Source organism: Lithobates pipiens, unplaced genomic scaffold (genome assembly GCF_037356315.1).
Source record: "Lithobates pipiens isolate NorthernLeopardFrog02 unplaced genomic scaffold, aLitPip1_a1.2 Scaffold_18, whole genome shotgun sequence".
Taxonomy (NCBI): Eukaryota; Metazoa; Chordata; class Amphibia; order Anura; family Ranidae; genus Lithobates; species Lithobates pipiens.
The window spans coordinates 554,040,483-554,053,774 of record NW_027507758.1 but is presented as its reverse complement, the minus strand read 5'-3'; the positions used below and the strand labels follow the sequence as shown (position 1 = coordinate 554,053,774).

Sequence of the window (13,292 nt, the reverse complement as noted above, 5' to 3'; positions counted from 1 at the left end):
GTTGTCACTAAATGATATATTGCTCACGCATGCCATGGGCATATGTGAAATGACACCCCAAAATAAATTCTGCTGCTTCTCCTGAGTACGGGGATACCACATATGTGGGACTTTTTGGGAGCCTAGCCGCGTACGGGGCCCCGAAAACCAAGCACCGCCTTCAGGCTTTCTAAGGGCGTTACAGTTTTGAAGGCCATAAAATGCCAAGATGGCACAAACCCCCCCAAATGACCCCATTTTGGAAAGTAGACACCCCTAAATTTAGGGGTACACTAGTGAGACTAGGTAATAAATGGCGGGTGCCCTGAAACTATAAAAAAATAACTAACCAACCAGCGTCACCTGTAACAGTTATATGGTGATCACTGGTGAAAGGGTTAACTAGGGGGCAATCAGGGGGCTTTATGCGGTAGTATATGGGGGTCCCTGGCGCTATAAAAAGCTGCGGCGAACCTAAATACCTACCTGCCTAACTAGCGTCACCTGTGACACTAATACAGCGATCAGAAAAACGATCGCTTATTAGGCTGGGTTCACACTGGAGCGATGCGGGAACGCCACGAATGCGCGGCGGGTTCCCGCATCGCATGCCTCCCGGCGGCAGTTCACACTGCCCTATGCGAACTGCTGGGAGTGTCAGTGAAATGTTACTGACACCCCCAGATCAGTTCGCATATCGCAGTGCGATCTGCAAACTCGGATCGCATGGTGTGAACACCCATGCGATCCGATTCTGCTGCGGGCCAAAAAAAGGGTCCCGTGCGAATATGCGGCGGGTGCGGCGGGTGCGGCGAATGGCTGAACTCGAATCGCACAGAGATCGGATGTGATTTGCACTGCAGTGCGGTGCGAATCACATCCGTTCTCAAACCGCTGCAATGTGAACCCAGCCTTAGTGACACTGGCGACGGGGGGTGATCACGGGGTTAAACCTTTATTGGGGGGGTTAGGGGGGTACCTTAGAACTAAATGGGGCTAACCCTAACTGCCCTAACAGTTATTAGTCACAAATGACACCCGCCGGGTGATCAGGGGGTTAAACCTTTATTAGGTAATAAATGGCGGGTGCCCTGAAACTATAAAAAAATAACTAACCAACCAGCGTCACCTGTAACAGTTATATGGTGATCACAGGTGAAAGGGTTAACTAGGGGGCAATCAGGGGGCTTTATGCGGTAGTATATGGGGGTCCCTAGCGCTATAAAAAGCTGCGGCGAACCTAAATACCTACCTGCCTAACTAGCGTCACCTGTGACACTAATACGGCGATCAGAAAAATGATCGCTTATTAGGCTGGGTTCACACTGGAGCGATGCGGAAACGCCGCGAATCCGCGGCGGGTTCCCGCATCGCATGCCTCCCGGCGGCAGTTCACACTGCCCTATGCGAACTGCTGGGAGTGTCAGTGAAATGTTACTGACACCCCCAGATCAGTTCGCATATCGCAGTGCGATCTGCAAACTCGGATCGCATGGTGTGAACACCCATGCGATCCGATTCTGCTGCGGGCCAAAAAAAGGGTCCCGTGCGAATTTGCGGCGGGTGCGGCGGGTGTGGCGGATGCGGCGGGTGCGGCGAATGGCTGAACTCGAATCGCACAGAGATCGGATGTGATTTGCACTGCAGTGCGGTGCGAATCACATTCGTTCTCATAAACCGCTGCAATGTGAACCCAGCCTTAGTGACACTGGCGACGGGGGGTGATCACGGGGTTAAACCTTTATTGGGGGGGGTTAGGGGGGTACATTAGAACTAAAGGGGGCTAACTCTAACTGCCCTAACAGTTATTACAGTCACAAATGACACCAATGCAAAAAAAAAAAAAAAAAATGACATTGGTGTCACTGTGACTGGGGGGCAGGGGTAATTGGGGGGGTGATCGGGGGGTAAAGGGGGTGTGTGAGTGTGCCTGGCATGTTCTACTGTGTGTGTAGAGTGTTGGTGCAACTTACTGATCCGCTCTCCTCCGTGTCAGAACGAAAAATACCGACACGGAGGAGAGAATACATCACTTCCTCTCCTGTGTTTACATTACAGGAGAGGAAGTGATGTCACCGGGGATTTCCATTCGTCGAGAGCGATCGCGAGGGGGTGGCCATGAATGAATGGCCGCCCCCTCATCCCGGATCGCTCTCGACGGAATGCCGACCGCCGCAGGCACCGGGGGGGGGCCCGATCGGGCCCCCCACCCGCGGGCAGGCAGGGACTTATATATACGCCCATATGCCTGCCCGTGCCATTCTGCCGACGTATATCGTCGTGCGGCGGTTGGCAAGTGGTTAAGGTATGGGGCGGTTGTTGTTTTGAGTTGCTATAGCCGCCCGCCCTATTTAAACTTCATCGACACCTGACTCCTTGACCCTTTGAAAAAGTCACGTGTCTGTGACGCAACGTGTCAGGGAGGAGCCAGGTGTCACGATCGTCACTTCCGGTCGCGGCCGAGACCGAAAGTTCCCTTGTTTACAAGCGCAAGATTCTGTTTTTTAATGTGAGTGGATATTTTACATTATTTTATTAAAGTTTACATTTCTACACATGAGAGTCCCCTTTCTTTCCCCCATGATCGTTGGTATTTTGGATTTTAATGTGAGGCTGAACGAATCATCTATAAGGAGCCAAATCAGCAATTTCCCCTACAAGTGTGTTGGACCCTGAGGGGTCTTGTATTGAGGTGAGAGGCTGGGGGAAACGGGGGGTGCTCTGGTGGAGCACTGAAGGTGGACTGTCTCTCTCTTTTTGTGAAGCATGTCTGCATCTGTGACAACACTGCATGACTATTAGATATACTGTCACATTTGGATATCGAGCTACTGAATAGCACTGGAACATTTGTTTGAACACTTGTATTTGCACATGGACTTTTTTATTTTTATGTTTTTCTTCTTCTTTTTTAGCCATTTTTGTATTGTGATTCAGTCACATATTGTTTGCGATATTTGCACATTTCATGTCATTTGGATGTATCACTTTTTATATATGTGATTTTGCACTTTTTAAATATTATACACTACTGTGTTTTGCACGTTTATGGATGCACAGTGTTTTTACATTTGCACATTTATGTACGTATTTATTACAGTTATTGATTTGTGTCACATAATAGGTGGTGTATTTTAAAAGGCAGCGCTACATACCTTTTTTTACATATATATATATATATTTATATTTATTAACCACATGCCCTCTGGAATCTATGATTTACTCCCCTTCATGACCAGATCATGTTTTGCAATACGGCACTGCACTACTTATTTTAACTGACAATTGCGTGGTCATGCAACGCTGTATGCAAATAAAATGTATGTCTTTTTTTGACACATAAATAGAGCTTTCTTTTGGTGGGATTTGATCAACTCTGCAGTTTTACATTTTTTTGCACTATATACAAAAAGAGACTAAATGAAGGAAAACAGCAGAGCTTCCTCTCATTTCAGAGCTTCCCCTTAAATCTAGAACAAGTGGACTTGCAGGGCACAGTATATTTGCCGTTAATAAATCAACCTCATTGTGTCTACAATAAAATTTCTGCCTGCTCATATTTTTTTTTTAAAGAGGAGTTCCAGCCTGTATAAATAAAAAAAAAATGAAAAGTCAGGAACAGGGTGGCCATCCTCCTACAGTATTTTTTACTGACAAAACATGGAAAATTTACTGGCGGAGCACATTTTTTACTGGCATAAGAAATTACAGAACTCCTATTGAAAACTAAAACAGTGAATATTTGAACAGTATAAACATATATGAAAACACTGACAATACCTATACCAAAGTCATTTGCTTGATTTACACTTAAAAAGTCAACACAGCATGAAAATATCAGCCCCTGATATATAGGCCTCTTTCACGCGACTGATACGCTCAAGTCCGCCTTTTTTCAGGTGGACCTGAAAGGATGCTCCATAGAGGTCTATGGAGCGTCGGATGTCAGCGGTGACATGTCCAATGACGTCCGACCCGCTCCGATCCGAAAAAGTCTGAGGATCGGATCGGGTGACGATGGACTCTGCGGTCCGTCCTCATCCGATCCCCTATAGGGGAGAGCGGTGCTTGGACAGGTCCGTCCCTGCACGGTGTGCAGAGACAAACCTGTCCTCTGCCTGCTCAGTGGGGATCGACAGAGCGATCCCCGCTGAGCAAGCGGATGTCCACGGGGCAGATCAGCGCGGATCCGTTCCGTGTGAAAGAGCCGTTACTGGTAGTTATAAAAAAATCACCGATTTTTACAAACTGTCAGTAAATTTACTGGCGTTTGACAACCCTAGTCAGGAGCTACAAATAGTGTAGCTCATGAATGTTAACCACTTAAGCCCCAGACCACTTTTTGCGATTCGGCACTGCGTCTCTTTAACACAATTGCGCGGTCGTGCGACATGGCTCCCAAACAAAATTGACGTCCTTTTTTCCCCACAAATAGAGATTTCTTTTGGTGGTATTTGATCACCTCTGTGGTTTTTATTTTTTGCGCTATAAACAAAAAAAGAGCAACAATTTTGAAAAAAAAGCATTATATTTTACATTTTGTTATAATATAAAAAATATTTTTTTTCCTCAGTTTAGGCCAATATGTATTCTTCTACATATTTTTGGTAAAGAAAATCACAATAAGTGTTAACTAATTGGTTTGCGCAAAAGTTATAGCGTTTACAAAATAGGGGACAGTTTTATGGCATTTTTTTAAATAATTTTTTTTTTTTTTACTAGTAATGGCGGGGATCAGCGATTTTTATCGTGACTGTGACATTACAGCAGACACATTGGACATTTTTGACACCATTGTCATTTATACAGCAATCAGTGCTATACAAATGCACTGATTCCTGTCTAAATGACACTGACAGTGAAGGGGTTAATAGCTAGGTGGCAGTGTAGGGGTTAAGTGTGTCCTGGGGCGAGTTTCTAACTGTGGGGCGGTGTGGCTGTGTGTGACACGTCACTGATCACTCCTCCCGATCACAGGGAGAAGAGATCAGTGACACTGTCACTAGGCAGAACAGGTAGATGCTTGTTTACATTAGCATCTCCCAGTTCTTCCTTCCCGTGAGACTATCGCGGGTATCCCCGCGGTGATCGAGTCCACGGGACTTGTGATCCGACTCACGGAGGTCTCAGCCAGCATGCACGCGATGGCGGCATGCACATGATGGCGTGGCCCCAAATTTAAAGGGACGCACAGGTATGCCCATTTGCCCATCCATGCCATTCTGCCAAAGTACATCAGCATGCGCCAGTTGGGAAGTGGTTAATATAAGGATACTTACCTGTAGTGGTATCCCGTGATGTCGGCACCCCTAGCCGATTTGTCCATCAGCTTTGGGTGCAGGAGCGGCATCCTTATAAGGGAAATAGGAAGTGAAGCCCTGCGGCTTCCCAGCCTGTTTCCTACTGTGCATGTGTGAGTTGCGCTGCCCTTATTGAAAGGTCCCACTCTCTTCTAGGACTTGTGTCTCCCAGAAGACAGCAGGGGGCGTAAAATTCAGTAGATCAACGCAATCAATGTGCAGCGATCTTATCCGGGAAGAGGGAGCGGGTACCTGGTTTTGACAAAAAGTGCCAAATATGGCAGTGGGGGTGGGGGGGGGGCTGGTGTGAACAAGCAGATCTTCCACTTTTGGGCTGAGCTCCACTTTAGACTTCAGTTCCAGTTTTAATTTGAGTATCGCTTAGGCTGACTTCACATTTGCGTGTCTGTTGTTTCCTGTGTTCTTTTGTTATTACCTTGGACAGGTATGTTTGTCATGCGTTGACGTGTGCTGAAACTCCCATGAAAGGCTCATGAAAAGCATCAGTGGATTCAAAACTCGGAATGTTTTCAGCCAATGCGTGTCAAGGCACTGCACAGATCTGAATTGGCAGAATCCTGGCTTGTTTACACTCGTGTTGCTCTCTGAAGAGCGATCAGTATTGGATTGATCTTTGGAGGGTGTTTAACAGGTGTTGAGGAGGCATTATGTTGCCTGTTTTACCCCCTAAAAACCCCACCACCCCATTCAGTTGATTGAGTCTCATCTGTCAGTCGCTGTTGGCCGCCATGAGCGACAGTGCGGATAAATTTGGTTGCGCCGCAGTGGAAAGCATTGTGGCCATATGTACACCCCAATCCATTGCCTTTGCAGGTAGTAACGCTGCTCAGGTGTGTGTGTTTACAGTCCCCTAAATTCAAAGTGTAAATTTGCATTGCAAGCAGGGGGAAATAGTCCCCATCAACTCAAAACAACATGTCCATCTAAAGTCTAGAACACACTACTCATTTTTTCTTTCAGGGCTGAACAAAAAAAAACTGACAGCTCCAGAGGAGCCGATGTACTAACTAAGAGATGTTAGTACAGCTATCTCCCCTACTGTGCTATTGTGTTCTGACAGGGGGGACTGCCATGTCCCTTTAATAGAAGCTGGCCGCCTTCTGTTGGCTGCAGCACACGGGCAGAGCGTCTGGCGGTTTCTAGTGGACCAAGCGATGCTGCCCACCATTCAGCCCATGTGTACGGGCATTAGACTCTTCTGTCTTACAGGGTGATGGTACATTATTATTATAATTATTATTATAATACATATTATTATATATATTTATATATATGAGATCTTGTACAATATATATAGTACATGATCTCACTGCAGAGTTGTCACGTTATAGGAAGTAGAAAAATATATGATCAATTGACAGGATCAACAGGTAACAGAAATACAATATATTGTCAAAAGTATTGTGACAGCTGCCTTTACACGCACATTAACTTGTTTTTTTTTTTGTTTTGTTTTTCCAAATAGCAATTTTTATTAGTCGTCATTGATTTTCAACAAAGGTAAAAAGCGTAACGTGAACGTACATGAACAAAAGCAAAATGTACACGACGGAAGTCCATTTAAGGTAGGAGCAAAATACAACAACCATAGTCATTGATACTACCGAAAATGTTACCGCACATCAACTTTAATGGCCTCCCAGTCTAAGGCTGGATTCACACCTATGCATTTTTATGTGCTTTTTGCATTTTGCTGATTTGCACTACAGATCGTGTTCCATAGGAAACCATGTTATATGGACTCTAGGGCAAATCTGCAAAATGCAAAAAGCACTAAAACTGTATAGGTGTGAATCCAGCCTTAGTCTGCAGGGTTCAGTATTGGGTTGGCCCACCCTTTGCAGTTATAACAGCTTCAACTCTTCTGGGAAGGCTGTCCACAAGGTTTAGGTGTGTGTCTATGGAAATGTTGGACCATTCTTCCAGAAGTGCGTTTGTGAGGTCAGGCACTGATGTTGGACGAGAAGGCCTGGAGTGCAGTCTCACCTCTAATATATCCCAAAGGTGTTCTATCGGGTTGAGGTCAGGACTCTGTGTAGTCCAGTCAAGTTCCTCCACCCCAAACTCACTCATGCATGTCTTTATGGACCTTGCTTTTTGCACTGGTCCAAATCATTTGGTAGAGGTGGGGGTTATGGTGTGGGGTTGTTTTTCAGGAGTTGGGATTGGCCTCTTAGTTCCAGTGAAGGAATCTCTTAAGGCGTGAGCATACCAAGACATTTTGGACAATTTCTGCTCCCAGCTTTGTGGGAACAGTTTGAGGATGGCCCTTTCCTGTTCCAACTTGTCTGTGCACCAGTGCGCAAACTTGACTGGCCTGCACAGAGTCCTGACCTCAACCTGATAGAACACCTTTGGGATGAATTAGAGTGGAGACTGCGAGCCAGGCCTTCTCATCCAACATCAGTGCCTGACCTCACAAATGCTCTTCTGGAAAAATGGTCAAACATTCCCATAGACACACTTCTAAACCTTGTGCTCAGCCTTCCCAGAAGACTTGAAGCTGTTATAGCTGCAAAGGGTGGGCAATGCAATACTGAACCCTACGGACTAAGACTGGGATGTCATTAAATGTCATGTGTGTGTAAAGGCAGGCGCCCCAATGCCTTTACACACAGTTTATTCTGGGAACTCAGAAACAAATGCTGTTAATTCTGGAAATAGACGGCATCATGTATAGCATTTTTTATTTCAGTCATAGTTTCATTCATAGCTTTTACAAAGAAAACATTCTGACTGGGTTCTCTCTCCCTAACGAGCATACGTGTCATCACTCCATTAATTCCTATAGATGATCTGTACAGTACTCTTGGTAGCCACCAGTCACCCAGCAGAGTAGGAATCAGGGTGGATATAAATAAATGATTTTATTTTTTTATCTGATTTTTTTTTTGATTTTTTTTTATCAATTTTTTTAATAAAATGCTTTTGGGGTAAAAATCTATCTAAAGATAAATTTCTATTTAGGATGCATTAATAATTTAGTTTATTCAGCATGAAATGGAGCTTAGTTATGTAACATGAGGCTGTATATTCTGCAATATTTACATTTTTTGATAAACTCATTCAATGAATCCAAGCTCTGCAAGCTGAGATAACAGGCACTGCATTGATGTATTCACAGTAACCAGGCGATAAAACAAAATTCAGGAATATTCCTTTATCCCATTATTTTGCAAATCTATGTACACTACAAACTGTATGATTGAATAGGCTCAGATATCACTGATTTACTAACCTGACAGCTTATTATTCTAAATAAGAAACCTTCATTTTGTTTGCAAATATTAAAGATTCTAACTACCAATAAGTCCTTACGTTTAAAGAGCACCTGTCACTTCAGATCCATCATGGCAGCACTTGTTAGCGGGCATCCACTCACCTGCTGCCACCACGTCCCTCACCTTGTTGTGTCACTGCCACATCACCAGCTGTCCCATTAAAGTGAATGGGACTGTCGGTGAGTCAACAGCGGGTCAGAGGAGGAGCCACTGCGGGACAGAGATGACAGTTGCTGTTTAACCACTTGACATCCGTGCTATGGCTGAATGACGGCCACAGTGAATTCAAATCCACCCTGGTAGGAATCATCCATAGTAATGAATAGGGCCCCTGGGTGCATGCATGGTAGGAAGAGGACCTGGATGAGACACTTTCCTTGCAAAGGCTCTGTAGTGCCAATCAGGACTTACCAATGAGGACCATGGAAGTCGGAAGAATGGAAATTTACTAGGAAGACTGCAATTAATGAGATGGTTCTAAAGTTGTCCTTTAAGCAGGAAGTCTGAGCAACAAATAGTTTTCTGTGTTCTTTCTTTTTTATGTATTCTTTATTAAGGCCCCAATCAAATCTGATTACGTAGATTCATGCAGATTTATCCTATTCAAATTCAATGGGTGTGTCTGAATATGCGCTGCACAAGTATTTATGTGCATTTTTCAAGCATTTCTCTGCCTAACAACTAGGCTCCTTCTCCTCCTCCTGAAGCTTATAATACATAGAAAAAATGCTTCAAAAACGTGTATATATGCGTTAAAACATACCAAAAATTCACTGGCAAATCTCTGGCAAAAATACGCTCTGCTCAGGTGTGAATGCAGCCTTGATGTATAATTAAAGACTTTTTTTTTTTTTTGGATAGTGTGGAGAGCAGGCCCACTCCCACCGGGAGTTTCCCAGTGGGCCGATGGCTCAGTGGGCCACTCTGATGTAAGGGGGCTGGTGATGGGACACTCTGATGTAAGGGGGCTGCTGATGGGACACTCTGATGTAAGGGGGGTGCTGATGGGACACTCTGATGTAAGGGGGCTGCTGATGGGACACTCTGATGTAAGGGGGCTGCTGATGGGACACTCTGATGTAAGGGGGCTGCTGATGGGACACTCTGATGTAAGGGGGGTGCTGATGGGACACTCTGATGTAAGGGGGCTGCTGATGGGACACTCTGATGTAAGGGGGCTGCTGATGGGACACTCTGATGTAAGGGGGCTGCTGATGGGACACTCTGATGTATGGAGGTGCTGGTAATGGGAAACTCTGATGTAAGGGGGCTGGTAATGGGACACTCTGATGTAAGGGGGCTGGTAATGGGACACTCTGATGTAAGGGGGTGCTGATGGAACACTCTGATGTAAGGGGGCTGCTGATGGGACACTCTGATGTTAGGGTGTGCTGATGGGACACTCTGATGTAAGGGGGCTGGTAATGGGACACTCTGATGTAAGGGGGTGCTGATGGGACACTCTGATGTAAGGGGGTGCTGATGGGACACTCTGATGTAAGGGGGTGCTGATGGGACTCTCTGATGTAAGGGGGTGCTGATGGGACTCTCTGATGTTAGGGAGTGCTGATGGGACACTCTGATGTAAGGGGGCTGGTGATGGGACACTCTGATGTAAGGGGGCTGCTGTTGGGACACTCTGATGTAAGGGGGCTGCTGATGGGACACTCTGATGTATGGAGGTGCTGTTAATGGGACACTCTGATGTAAGGGGGCTGGTAATGGGACACTCTTATGTAAGGGGGCTGGTGATGGGACTCTCTGATGTTAGGGGGTGCTGATGGGACACTCTGATGTAAGGGGGTGCTGATGGGACACTCTGATGTTAGGGAGTGCTGATGGGCCACTCTGATGTAAGGGGGCTGGTGATGGGCCACTCTGATGTAAGGGGGCTGGTGATGGGACACTCTGATGTAAGGGGGCTGCTGATGGGACACTCTGATGTAAGGGGGGTGCTGATGGGACACTCTGATGTAAGGGGCTGCTGATGGGACACTCTGATGTAAGGGGGCTGCTGATGGGACACTCTGATGTAAGGGGGCTGCTGATGGGACACTCTGATGTATGGAGGTGCTGGTAATGGGACACTCTGATGTAAGGGGGCTGGTAATGGGACACTCTGATGTAAGGGGGCTGGTAATGGGACACTCTGATGTAAGGGGGTGCTGATGGGACACTCTGATGTAAGGGGGCTGCTGATGGGACACTCTGATGTTAGGGTGTGCTGATGGGACACTCTGATGTAAGGGGGCTGGTAATGGGACACTCTGATGTAAGGAGGCTGGTAATGGGACACTCTGATGTAAGGGGGTGCTGATGGGACACTCTGATGTAAGGGGGTGCTGATGGGACACTCTGATGTAAGGGGGTGCTGATGGGACTCTCTGATGTAAGGGGGTGCTGATGGGACTCTCTGATGTTAGGGAGTGCTGATGGGACACTCTGATGTAAGGGGGCTGGTGATGGGACACTCTGATGTAAGGGGTGCTGATGGGACTCTCTGATGTTAGGGGGTGCTGATGGGACACTCTGATGTTAGGGTGTGCTGATGGGACACTGATGTAATGGGGCTGGTAATGGGACACTCTGATGTAAGGGGACTGGTAATGGAACACTCTGATGTAAGGGGGTGCTGATGGGACACTCTGATGTAAGTTGGTGCTGATGGGACTCTCTGATGTAAGGGGGTGCTGATGGGACTCTCTGATTTAAGGGGGTGCTGATGGGACTCTCTGATGTAAGGGGGCTGGTGATGGGACACTCTGATGTAAGGGGGTGCTGATGGGACTCTCTGATGTTAGGGAGTGCTGATGGGACACTCTTATGTAAGGGGGCTGCTGATGGGACACTCTGATGTAAGGGGGCTGCTGATGGGACACTCTGATGTAAGGGGGCTGCTGATGGGACACTCTTATGTAAGGGGGCTGGTAATGGGACACTCTGATGTAAGGGGGCTGGTAATGGGACACTCTGATGTAAGGGGGCTGGTAATGGGACACTCTGATGTAAGGGGGTGCTGATGGGACACTCTGATGTAAGGGGGCTGCTGATGAGACACTCTGATGTACGGAGGTGCTGGTAATGGGACACTCTGATGTAAGGGGGCTGGTAATGGGACACTCTGATGTAATGGGGCTGGTAATGGGACACTCTGATGTAAGGGGGCTGGTGATGGGACACTCTGATGTAAGGGGGTGCTGATGGGACTCTCTGATGTTAGGGGGTGCTGATGGGACACTCTGATGTTAGGGAGTGCTGATGGGACTCTGATGTTAGGGAGTGCTGATGGGACACTCTGATGTAAGGGGGCTGGTGATGGGACACTCTGATGTAAGGGGGTGCTGATGGGACTCTCTGATGTTAGGGGGCGCTGATGGGACTCTCTGATGTTAGGGAGTACTGATGGGACACTCTTATGTAAGGGGGCTGGTGATGGGACACTCTGATGTAAGGGGTGATGATGGGACACTCTGTTGTAAGGGGGTGCTGATGGGACACACTGATGTTAGGAGGCGCTGATGGGACACTCTGATGTTAGGGAGTGCTGATGGGACACTCTTATGTAAGGGGGCTGGTGATGGGACACTCTGATGTAAGGGGGTGCTGATGGGACTCTCTGATGTTAGGGTGTGCTGATGGGACACTCTGATGTAAGGGGGCTGGTAATGGGACACTCTGATGTAAGGGGGCTGGTAATGGGACACTCTGATGTAAGGGGGTGCTGATGGGACTCTCTGATGTTAGGGTGTGCTGATGGGACACTCTGATGTAAGGGGGCTGGTAATGGGACACTCTGATGTAAGGGGGCTGGTAATGGGACACTCTGATGTAAGGGGGTGCTGATGGAACACTCTGATGTAAGGGGGCTGCTGATGGGACATTCTGATGTACGGAGGTGCTGGTAATGGGACACTCTGATGTAAGGGGGCTGGTAATGGGACACTCTGATGTAAGGGGGCTGGTAATGGGACACTCTGATGTAAGGGGGCTGGTGATGGGACACTCTGATGTAAGGGGGTGCTGATGGGACTCTCTGATGTTAGGGGGTGCTGATGGGACACTCTGATGTTAGGGAGTGCTGATGGGACTCTCTGATATTAGGGAGTGCTGATGGGACACTCTGATGTAAGGGGGCTGGTGATGGGACACTCTGATGTAAGGGGGTGCTGATGGGACTCTCTGATGTTAGGGGGCACTGATGGGACTCTCTGATGTTAGGGAGTACTGATGGGACACTCTTATGTAAGGGGGCTGGTGATGAGACACTCTGATGTAAGGGGTGATGATGGGACACTCTGTTGTAAGGGGGTGCTGATGGGACACACTGATGTTAGGGGGCGCTGATGGGACTCTCTGATGTTAGGGAGTGCTGATGGGACACTCTCATGTAAGGGGGCTGGTGATGGGACACTCTGATGTAAGGGGGTGCTGATGGGACACACTGATGTTAGGGGGCGCTGATGGGACACTCTGATGTTAGGGAGTGCTGATGGGACACTCTTATGTAAGGGGGCTGGTGATGGGACACTCTGATGTAAGGGGGTGCTGATGGGACTCTCTGATGTTAGGGTGTGCTGATGGGACACTCTGATGTAAGGGGGCTGGTAATGGGACACTCTGATGTAAGGGGGCTGGTAATGGGACACTCTGATGTAAGGGGGTGCTGATGGAACACTCTGATGTAAGGGGGCTGCTGATGGGACATTCTGAT

At 47.3% G+C, this 13,292-nt stretch overlaps 1 protein-coding gene across 6 annotated transcripts in view; it reads left to right on the top strand.

Moving 5' to 3' along the window:
• The window catches only part of LOC143988956 (uncharacterized), a 570,864-nt gene that overhangs the window by 86,269 nt on the left and 471,303 nt on the right, over nt 1–13,292 (top strand). For all 6 annotated transcript variants that reach the window (XR_013276941.1, XR_013276942.1, XR_013276943.1 and 3 more), the window contains one exon: nt 6,766–6,865. The gene's annotated coding sequence lies outside the window, so the exon portion shown is untranslated. The remainder of the gene's footprint in view (nt 1–6,765; nt 6,866–13,292) is intronic.